The 10914-nt window shown below is 51.9% G+C and overlaps 1 long non-coding RNA gene across 3 annotated transcripts; it reads right to left on the reverse strand.

The window, feature by feature from the left end:
• Nucleotides 1-376: 376 nt before the first annotated feature.
• LOC135292978 (uncharacterized) lies at nucleotides 377-9500 on the reverse strand. 3 transcript variants are annotated; one of them, XR_010355124.1, is made up of 5 exons: nucleotides 9221-9500; nucleotides 9054-9113; nucleotides 3997-8355; nucleotides 1125-1247; nucleotides 377-541 (listed from the first exon to the last, which is right to left on the reverse strand). It is a non-coding gene; the product is annotated as an uncharacterized LOC135292978 (long non-coding RNA). The 3 variants fall into 3 exon arrangements; XR_010355123.1 differs by having other exon boundaries at nucleotides 1060-1247; XR_010355122.1 differs by having other exon boundaries at nucleotides 377-1247.
• Between the last annotated feature and the right edge of the window lie 1414 nt (nucleotides 9501-10914).

The following is a 10914-nucleotide window of genomic DNA, read 5'->3' on the forward strand; positions in this document are numbered from 1 at the left end:
CATGGAAGCTACAAATTTTAGGCAAGCATGAATTTACAAAGACTTTTTAAAGTGCAGTTTTTTATTGAAAGAAACAACAATGTGGAATTCGGCAAACTGCCCAGCAAACCAGCAGCTTCTTGAAATTGTATTTAGTGTGATTCCAGATGGTAAATTTACCAGCATTTCTGTTAAAGTGCCTCTGGCCAGTGCCGTGGTGGGGGGGCCTGGCGGAGCCGCGCCGGGGGCTCGGGGGAACCGCGCCAGGAGCAGCCGAGCCACGCACCCCAAACCGCCCGCGGTTCCCCCTCCTGCCCCAGAGCCTGTGAATGTGCCTCCGTGCCAGAGGAAAGGGGCAGGAGATCCCCCAGTGCATCCCCAGCAGGACAGCATCAGCAGCGGGGTTGTCCTGCAGCCAGGGCCGTGCTGGGCTGGGAGATGGAGCAGGAGAGAGGGGGAAGGGGGCACTGACTTCCTCCTCACCTGCCTGAGTGTCTTGGGGCATCTTTCTCTTCCTTGCAGCCTTCTCCTCCATTGGGCCAATATTTGGGAATGGGAAAACCTGCTTTGGGGAAAAACAAGGGATGAGCACAGTGTGTCTGAAAGGCCTCTGCCCAAGTCCATCTCTAGAAGTCACCTGATATCAATAAAAACCTTCAAAAAGCAAAAGAGAATCAAAAAAAGCCACCAGGAGTGTCCCATTTCCATTCTCATCCCTCTGGGCTTCTGGTGGTCCCCTCTCTCATGGCTGCCAAGGATCCCAGAGCACCTGGGGATCCCCCCTCTCCAGGGTCCTGCTTAGGGATGCTGCGGGGTTTTGGGGTCCCAGGGTCCCTCTCTCCAGCCTCCCCCCAGTCCAGGCACTTGGGGCTCTCTCCTCTCCCCACCGCCCTGTCCTGGTTTAGGGCAAATTTGGGAGAAAACCTCCAAAAGGGGTTTCCTCTGGAAAGCAAATTCAAGCAGCCTCTTCCCCAATCAGTTTGGGAAAAGATTTCCTTGGAGAAAAGTGGAAAAACCCTGTTTATTTAACAGACAAAGCATTCACGAGCACAGCAAATGACCAATATTAAACAATAAAACCTCTTGCCACTGCAAAAGAGATGACAAACTCAGAAAATCCCTCTGTGGGCTGTAGCTCTGCTCACTCAGTCTCTTATCAGTCTCTTCTCTCTCCAGCACTGGAAATGCCGTGGACCAGGCTCGGACCAATGGGCCACAGGTGGAGCTGCCAGTGCTCTTCTGGATGTTCAGAGCAGGTTTAAACAGCTCTAAAGTAAAAGAAAAACCACAGTCCAGGGCACTTATCTGCCTTAGAGAGGTAAAAACTAACTAAAACCAAAGGAGAGTCCTGTCCTGCTGTCTGTCTGTCCAGGAGCCAGAATATGGAGGAGTGCAGTTTCTTAAAAAACTTGCTCACTTCCTCCCTCCCTACAGTCTCAGAACCTGCCTTAAAGGTGCAGAACTCATTTCTGGGCTAAAGACATGAAGAGGGTATGAGCATGATCCCAGGTTCCGCCCTTCTGGGGGTTTGGGGGTGTCTCTGTCCCTCTGACCTCAATGATGTTTGGGTGCAGTCACATCAGGGCTGAGAGGGACAGAGACCCCCCCCAGCCTCCCCAGGGATGAGAAGGTTGGAGAGCCCCCCCAGCCCCGAGCACGCTCAGCAGTGAGAGGGACACAGAGCCCCTGGTCCCCAGCCCTGCACAAGCATTCCCTGACGCCAGAGGGATGGAGACCCCTGAGCATCCCCCAGGGCAAGGGGACAGAGACCCCTGAGCATCCCCTGGGCTGAGAGGGACAGAGACTGCCCTGAGCATCCCCTGGCACAGGAGTGACAGGGAGGGAAACCCCCCCAGGCATTCCCTGGAGTGAGAATGATGGAGACCCCCTGAGGAAATGGCATGGGGTGACAGGGACAGGAACAGCCCCCACAAACCCCTCCCAAGCATCCCCCAGGGCAAAAGGCACAGAGACCCCTTGAGCATCCCCTGGGCACTGGACAAAATAAACTTGGCAGAAATCAAATTCAACTCTGCATAAACGACTTTCATGAATATTTGATTTTCCCACAAGTCGCATGTCATGAAAACGCAAACCAATCCCAAGCATTAATAAACTGGCAATAGAAGCAAGTGTGTGAAAATTCCAAGTTCCATCGGTTCCTGCACAGCTCCAGCTCAGCTGCTGGCAGGTTCCCATAAAAGAAAAGTGGAAATTCAGCCCACTACAGATTATAAAAAGCAAGAGAAAGCTTTGTGTAACTATCACAAAGGTGACAGGGATGAAGAGAACAGTGATTCTCACATTTGGCAAAGCCCCTAAGCCTGTGAATTTGGGAGTGATTCAGGAAGTTAGCTACCTTAGCTGGGCTTCCTGTGGCACTTTAGCAGCCTTGTGTTCCTCACCTTGGGGTGAATGAACCTTGTCAGCCTCACTGGTAATATTTGTTCCCTTTTCTCCAGTGATTTGAACAAACTTTTCAAGGAAGAACAAGAAAATATTTTCTTTACACTGGCTACCCACAACAACCATTTTCTCCCATAACTCGCTTAGGGGAAGATGCGTCCAAGTTTCCAAGAGTTCCTCCCAAATGATCTATGACCTCCTCAGAGGAGGGAACCATGCTGTTGTCAAAGGCACTTGGGGTCAGACAACAGTGCCTAAACTCACTGTGCCAAAATAATGTCACAATCTGGTTAAGAAAATGGTTAGAGAGATGCTTCTGCCCCAGTTAAGGTGCTACCAAGACCAAATCCAAAGTGGATTTTATTGAATAATAAGTGTGAGGTAGAGAGAGATGGAAAAAGAGAAAAAGAGAGAAAAGGGGTTAGGGCAAGGTAGTGACAGGAACAGAGACTTCCCCTGGGCCAGGGCAAGAGTGACATTGTCCCCTGTGTGTGTGGCCTTCCCGGAGTGGGGGTTTTATACCTGAGCCAGTTTGGGTAAGCAGAGGTGGCGTTACACCCCAAGCAGGGATTACCCCACTGTTTCAGGTTACAGTGTAAGATGTAACCAAATGCATGTTTTCCATCATCATCTTTACAAACTGTTATAAACAGGCGGGGCAGTGTTCTTTATCTCTTCCATGACTCAGCCCTGATAACGCCCTCCAGGGGCTATCTTCTGTTAATGGGCCACTGAGTGTCCCTGCAGGACTGACAAAATTACATCATCCCATTGTGGGATGCTCCACCCAGGGGGAGGAGCCACGCATTCCTACCTGGATATAAGCTGAGGCTTGCAGCCCCAGGAGCACCTTGCCTACTGGATTCCCAGAGCACAAGAGCTCCATAAGCACCACTGGACCTTCAGAGGAAGATCAGACCCTTCTACAGGATCACTGCTTTGACAGAATCACGTTAATCACTGCAACAGGACTGCAGCCACCATTTAACGGGACTGCTACCACCACCCGGACCAACAGGGTGCCGGGTTAGATCCTGACTCTGTCAGTTTAAGGCAGTGTATCATTGCGTTGACCTTATTGTAATTCTGGCTTAGACTCTCCCCCTGGTTTGCCTTCAAACCAGTACAAAACTCAATGTACTCATCTCTTGCTTTCCTCCCAGAACAGAATTTCCCATCCCAAACTCTTTCTCAGATGGAGGAGGAAGCTGTGAGGAAGATGAAGATGCCCTGGGACACCCAGGCAGGTAAGGAGGAAGTCACTGCCCTTTTCCCCCTTTTCTTTGCTCCATGTCCCAGCCCAGCATGGCCCCTGGCTGCAGGACAACACCACTGGCAATGCTGTCCTGCCAGGGATGAACTCGGGGGATCTCCTACCCCTTCCCTGTGGCACGAAGGCAAATCCCATCCTCTTCTTGTCCTTCCTCCCCCAGACAATGACCTGAGGATGGAGACCAGTGAGGACAAAACCCCATGGCACAACTTCGTAGCAGAGGCCATTTTGAGAAGCTCCACAGCACAGGAATACAACAGGGAAGAAAAGCCCCAGAGATCCCACAGGAAGAGGGGCTGCAAACCCAGCCCAGGCTACTATGAAAAGGAAAGACCCACCTTGAGCCAGGAAGGTGGACAGAGCTTCAGCCAGAGCTTGGAGCTGGTGGTCCAGGAGCAGCTTCCTGATGGGGCTAAGCCCCACAAGTGCTTGGAGTGTGGGAAGAGCTTCAGGCAGAGCAGCACCCTGATTAGCCACCAGAGGATCCACACTGGGGAATGGCCCTACAAGTGTGGGGAGTGTGGGAAGGGGTTCAGCTACAGATCCACCCTTGTGACCCACCAACTCATCCACACCGGGGAGAGGCCCTATGAGTGCCCTCAATGCCAGAAGAGGTTTCGGATCAGCTCAGATTTCCTCCTGCACCAGCGGATTCACACCGATGAGAGGCCCTTCTGCTGCCCAGATTGTGGGAAGGGCTTCAAGCGCTACTCCCACCTCATCAGGCTCATCCACTCCGGGGAGAGGCCCTGTGAGTGCCCCCAGTGTGGGAAGAGGTTTCAGACCAGCTCCAATCTCCGCCTGCATGTACGGATTCACACAGATGAGAGGCCCTTCCGCTGCCCCGACTGTGGGAAGAGCTTCAAGCAGAAATTCACCCTCGTCAGGCACCGGCGCATCCACACTGGGGAGAGGCTCCACGAGTACCCCACATATGGGAAGAGCTTCACCCAGAGCTCTGACTTGACCAGCCAGGAGTCACCAGTAAGGAATGTCCTGCCAGTGCCCCAACTGCAGGAAGAGATTGATGAACTGCTCCAGCTTCTTCCCCCATTGGAGGACCCATATTGGAAAGAGCCCTGTGACCCATGGTGGGAAGACATCTGTTAATTTTCCTGCCCCTGCCAATGACGTGGTGTGAGATTGAAGAACATGAGGGTCTGGCCATGGCCCTGTCATCACATTCACTTCCACCTCAGGTCATTGCCAGGGGCAGGAAAGGGACTCTCTCTCTCTCTCTCTCCCTGAGTGTGGTATTCACATGCCTTCTGAACATGTGAATGTTTGAAGCTGTGAGACAAGCAGAGAAGAAGGAAAACATAATTATTACCTCTCTTGCTGTGCCTGTGTTGTGCTAAAGTAGAATGCAATATGGAGATTGTTTACTGTTGTGTTGTGTTTTTCAGATTCTTAAGCTAAGTTGTATATTGTAAGTTGGTTTGTTCCATTCGCCCCTGTGGTTGTGTAATGGTTCTACCCAGGTTGTCTCCTCCCCTGCAATCCTTGTCAGTCTCCCTGTCCCCTCCCCTGTTACCCCAGTTAACATTATATCCTTTGTTTTGTCGCACCCTGGTGCTTTGTCTGTCACTCAGCAACCCATCCTCTCTATCTAGAAGCTTCTCTTCTGGGCACCAAGTGATTGGTTCAGCGGCTGGGGCCCTTCCCCTAGTCACTCCCCATTGGTCCCATAGCAGTGTCCTTCTTTCCTTTTCCACTCCCTCCTGCTCCTCTATTGGTTGGAGGGCAGGCTCCACCCCTGTTGCCACCTCCCTTTATAAGTTGCTGTAAGCCCTTTTCCCACTGTCTTCAGCTTCTGGACGCACCTGGACTTTTCATCTCACTGCTCCTCCCAATAACCCTGTTTCACCAGAAGTCGGAACCCGCTTTCTTCACTCCTGTTGGCATTGGCCCAGAGTCCGTCAAGGCATTCGTGCCTAAGGCTCTCTCCTTGCAAGCGCAAGTGAGGAGAGTGCCCCCCACACCTCGCTGTCACTCACATGCTAAAAAGCTAGCCTGGGGCAGCCCTCAAGGTGGGCTTTTGGATGCATGTGGCCACATGTTTGGCACCCAGTGCGAGGGCTGAGGTCATCACCGGACCCTGTGGAAAGTGGACTCTGGGCTCTTGCAGATCTCCATCTGGACCTGCTGTGGGAGTGACCTCTTGAAACCACCTGGCCGTGAAGCTTCCTCCAGTAGGAGAAGACCCATCTCTGGTGGGTGGCACTCCTGGAGGCTCGAGGAGGCAGCTCCTGCACCCGAGGAGTCTTCCCCTGACAGGAACCACCCCCTTTGGTCTTTTGTTCACCTAACACTGGATTTTTCCTGAGAGGGGGCCCGAGTTGAAGTGGTGTCGAATTCTGCGCCTGACTGTAAGTGGTGTCCTCTCCCCTTCTCACCTCCTTCTTGTTCCCCTCTCTCTCTACCCCAGATCCTTTCTATTGTTGAAGGGTCGGGGCATCCTGAGTTCCTTTCATTTACTTTGAGCCAGGTCTTTTTAACTTAGCACCTTTGCCTCTTTTTCTCTGCTGTGCAGCCACCGTCTTTTTTGACAGGGGCCGGTGTGGGTTTTTCTGCCTTTTCCTTTTATATTTTCTTACGGGTGGTGAGTATTGGTTCTCTCTCTTAACATCATAAGCCATGGGTGCGAGGCTTTCTGGGATCCAGAAAACAGTGTTTATCCAAGTTGAGGGAATCCTTGTGGGTGGGGATGTTAATGTTAAAAAGTGAGAATTAAGAAAGTTAATTGTTTGGTTGTTTTCTCATTTCCTGGAGGTTACCACTGGCCAATTGTATGGGGTCGATTTTTGGGATGTAGTCATTGCAAAGTTGGCAGAATTAGGACGGTCGGGGAACTCCTCCCTTTCTAAGATCATTTTCTGGTTTCACCAAGTAAGAGCCATTTTAAATTCAAGGTGGGAATGGAGAAAGCAACCGGCAGTTAACACTTTAATCCCCAGTTCATGTGGTTCTCCCCGTCCTACCCCTCTTCCCTCTCCCGTGTTCCCAAAAGGTGAAATCTTGAAGGGAGCTTCCACAGTTGTCCCAGATCGGGGTCCCTATCTCCCCGGCTCTCTACAAGGTTCTCACCCCTCCCACCCAAGAAGTCCCACTACAAACCAAGGCCTAACCCGGCCCTGGCCCCACATGGGCATTCCAAGCATCCCAAGGTGTCTCGGGACATTGATCTCATCCTGCCTCTGACAGCGACCACAGTGACCATACGGAACCTCATGGAGCCAGGGGTCAGTTGTGACAACGCGGGTCCAAGGACACCACGGTGACACTACGGAACCTCATGGAACCAAGGGGCCACTGTGACACTCTGGTGCCTCATGCAATCAAGGAGATCATTGTGAAACTCGGGGCCCCAAGGAACCAAGGGTCCATGGTGACCTTGTGGATCCTGTAGTGTCACAGAGAAGCCATTGTGACACAGCGAGGGGGCATGGAGCCGAGGGGCCATGGTGACACATCAGGGCTTTGTGGGAGCATGAGCCATTGTGACGTTGCAAGGTCTCATGGAAGCACGGGGCCATTGTGACACTGCAGAAGCAGGGGGAACATTCTGACACTCCAGGGCCTCATGAAACCAAGGAAACCATTGTGACACTCTGGGGTCCCACAAAACCAAGGGAACAGGGAACAGGTCTGGCTGGCTGGGCCTCCTGGGGACCACCTGACAAGTCCAGCTGACTTTGGCATGTCGAGGGCTGCTTCTCATCTGTCCCTGGAGCACTGGGGCTCTGGGCTTTCCTTCTTATGAGAGAGAAGTGTCCTTCTCCTCCAAGGCCCCATGGCCAAAATTTGGATTCCTTCTCCACATTTCCTTATATGCAAAGGTTGTTTCCAGATGAAATCTGCCAGGAGTGACAGATCTGGTTGCCTTGGCCATCCAGGGGCCATCTCTCATCTGTCTTTGAAACACTGGGACCATGTGCTTTTCTTTCTTATGGGAAAAAAACATCCATCCCGACCAAGTACACATGGCCAAAATTGGGCATCTGTCTCCAGCATTCCCTATATCCAAGGATAACTCTGAGACAAAAGCTGCCAGGAGTGACAAGTCTGGCTGGCCTTGGCTTCCTGAGGGCTGGCACTCATCTGCCTCTGAAACACTGAGGCTCTGCGCTTTCTTTCTTCATAGAAAGAACTATTCCTGTCCACGTATCCACAGCCAAAATTGAGATTGCACCTCCAAAATGCTCTATGTCCAAGGATAGCCCCTAGACAAAAGCTGCCAGGAGAGACAGGTCTGGCTGTCTTGGCCTAAGGGTGGCTACCTCTCATCATCTTCCAGAACACTTGGACTTGGCACTTCTCTTTCCTGTAGGAGCAAATCATCCATCTTGACCAGGTGCCCATGGCCAAAACTGGGATTCCACTTCCAAAATTCTGTACATCCAAGGATTGCTCCCAAGTGAAAGTTGCCAGGACTGACAGGTCTGGCTGCCCTTGGCCTCTTGGGGACTGCTTTCCAAACACTGGGGCTCAGTGCTTTCCTTCCAATGGAAAAGAACCATCCTTCTTCTCAAGGTGTCCATTGTCAAATTAGAAATTCTTCCTCCCAAATTCCATATATCCAAGGACTCCTCCATGATGAAAGCTGCCAGGAGAAACAGATATGGCTGGCTGAGCCTCCCAGGAGCCATCTCTCTCCTCATCTCCATTTGAAACACTTGAGCTCTGTGCTTTCCTTCCTATGGAAAAGAACCATTCTTCTTAACTGTGCAGAAATGGCCAAAATTGGGATTCCACCTCCCAAATCCCCTATATCCAAGGGTTGCTGTCAGACAAAAGCTACCAGGACAGAGAGGTGTGGCTGGCCTTGGCCTCGCATAGCTGCCTCTTAGCTGCCCCTGAAACACCAGTGTTCTGTGCTTTCCTTCCTATTGAAAAGGACTGAGATTCTCCCCCAAGTGTCCATGTGTGAAATTGGGATTCTACCTCTAAAAGTCTGTATATCCAAGGGTTGCTTCCAGGCAAAATCTGCCAGTCCCATCAAGTCTGGCTGGCCTTGGCCTCTGGTGACTGCCTCTGCAACACTGGGGCTTGGTTCTTTCCTTCCCATGGAGATCCCTGGGATACTGTGGGGACCTCATGAAAGCAAGGGGTTCATTGTGGCACCACTGGAGCCCATGGAACCAAGGGGCCATGGTGACACAGCGGGGCTTCATGGAACCCAGAGATCATTATGACTCTGTGGGGCCTGATGGAACCATGGAGACCATGAGGGCCTTTCAGGGCCTCATGTCACCAAAGGGCCATTGGGACACCTCAGTGCGTCATGGAAGCAAGGGACCATTGGGACACTATGGGGCCCCGTGTAACTGAGGGAACATGGAGCAGGTCTGGCTGGCTTGGTCTCCCCATGGGCCACCTGACAAGTCTAGCTGACCTTGGCATGTCAAGGGCTGCTTCTCATCAGCTCCTGAAACACTGGGGCTCCGTGCTTTCCCTGCAATGGAAAAGAACCATCCATCTTTTCAGATGCCGGTTGCCAAAACTGGTACACTCCCTAAAAGATTTCTGGTGGGCAAGGGTATATCTCAGAAAAAAACTTACCTGCTCTGGCTAGCCTTGGCCTCTGGTGGTCACCTCTCATCTGCCCCTGAAACACTGTGGCTCTGTTCCTTAATTCCTGTGGAAAAGAACCACCTTTCATGCCCAGATGCCATGGCCAAAATTAGAATTTTATCTCCCAAATTCTATATATCCAAGGATTGCTCAGACAAAAACAGCCAGGTCAGGCTGGCCCTGTCCTCTGGTGATTTTCTTAGACTCTGAGCTGAATGTTTTCATTTGAAAACACCTTGGAGAGACCCCAGAAACCTCCCAGGGAGGGGTTTTGAGGCCTCGGGCACATGAGGACTACATATGGACAAAGGAGCTCTGTGCTCTGTGCTGTTGTGGTGGAAGTCATGTTCTAAGAGAAGGTGCTAGCACTTGCCTCCATGTCTAACAGAAAACCAATCAGTAATTAGCTTTGAGAATTGGCAATCTGTTAAACCACTAAGGAAACTGTACACACCTCTGTGAAAACACATGTTAAAGATGAGAAAGCCTAGGAGGGTCTCTTTCCCTTGGGGCCAGCAAAGAGATAACAAGGCTGGCCCAGCCCCCGTCTCAGCCGGGCCGGGCCGGCTCGGCCAAGATTCTGCCACCCTCGGGGTTCACCCGCAAGCCCCGGGCAGGGGGAGGAGAAGCCATGGGCCCCGGCCGTGCTGCTGCTGTGTTCTGGCCTGGCTGCTGAGATCCTGGCCCTCCCTCAGCACGGCCCATCCTGACACAGCCCCAGCGCAGCTGCTGCAGAAACCTCCATCGTAAAACAGCTCCGGCCACAAGGACCCAGCCCGGCCGGGGTCACAGAAACATCTGCAGACCCCGGGAGAGATATTAACTCTTTCAGTGCTTCCATCCTCCCTCGAGGGAGAGAAATGGACAAAGTGCAGGCACACAGAGGAGCAACACGAACACACCAACTTCAGTGAAGAGGAAGTTGAGCACCCGATGGGAGCTATGAGGAAATGCCCTGATCTGAAGATTTAAATCCTCTTGTAAAGCTAAGGAGAAGGATGTCATTGATACATCAGACTCTCTTTTTCCCAATAACACATTGAAAATATGGGGAGATGACTTCTTCAGCAATGGCGTCCATGCTAAAGGAAGCAAATGTTGAAGTAGCTGTGATCCCATGGCAAGTTTGAAGAGAGAAAGAGTGATGAGACCCTGTGCCCTCAGGGAGAGAAGAAAAAGGTCTCTGTTCTCAGAGATGAAGATGATTTCAGAAATAGATGAAGAGAACCTTTGCTTTTAAACAGCTTATCTTTAAACTAATACCCCATAAGTTGGCATGGCCCATAACCACAGCTGAGGGAAAAGCTGTGAAAAATGGGAGGGACTTGACGATTGCAGATTTTCCAGGCAGCTGGGATGTGGGCTAGGGGGGGATGCTGAGGGCAGGACAAGGGGCTGACAGTGCTCAGCCTGGCTGGGGCTGTGCCAGGAGGCCCCAGGGCCTCAGGACAAGGTGTCTCCTCCCAGGCCTTGGTGGCACAGACCCTGCTGTGCCCCAGGGCACCAAGACTTGGCTTCTCTTTGTCCCCACCTGTCATCACTGCCTCCAGTTCTCTGCTCTGCCTGGGGCCTGGGGACACCTTCTGAGTTGTGTCCCTCAGTGTCACCCATTAAAAGTCCAAGCAAATGTGGAGTTGGATTCTGACTTGGAGTTCTGGAGAGGTTTCTTCAGCTGCCTCTGA

The sequence above is a fragment of the Passer domesticus genome, unplaced genomic scaffold (assembly GCF_036417665.1).
Source record: "Passer domesticus isolate bPasDom1 unplaced genomic scaffold, bPasDom1.hap1 HAP1_SCAFFOLD_60, whole genome shotgun sequence".
In the NCBI taxonomy this organism is placed as follows: Eukaryota; Metazoa; Chordata; class Aves; order Passeriformes; family Passeridae; genus Passer; species Passer domesticus.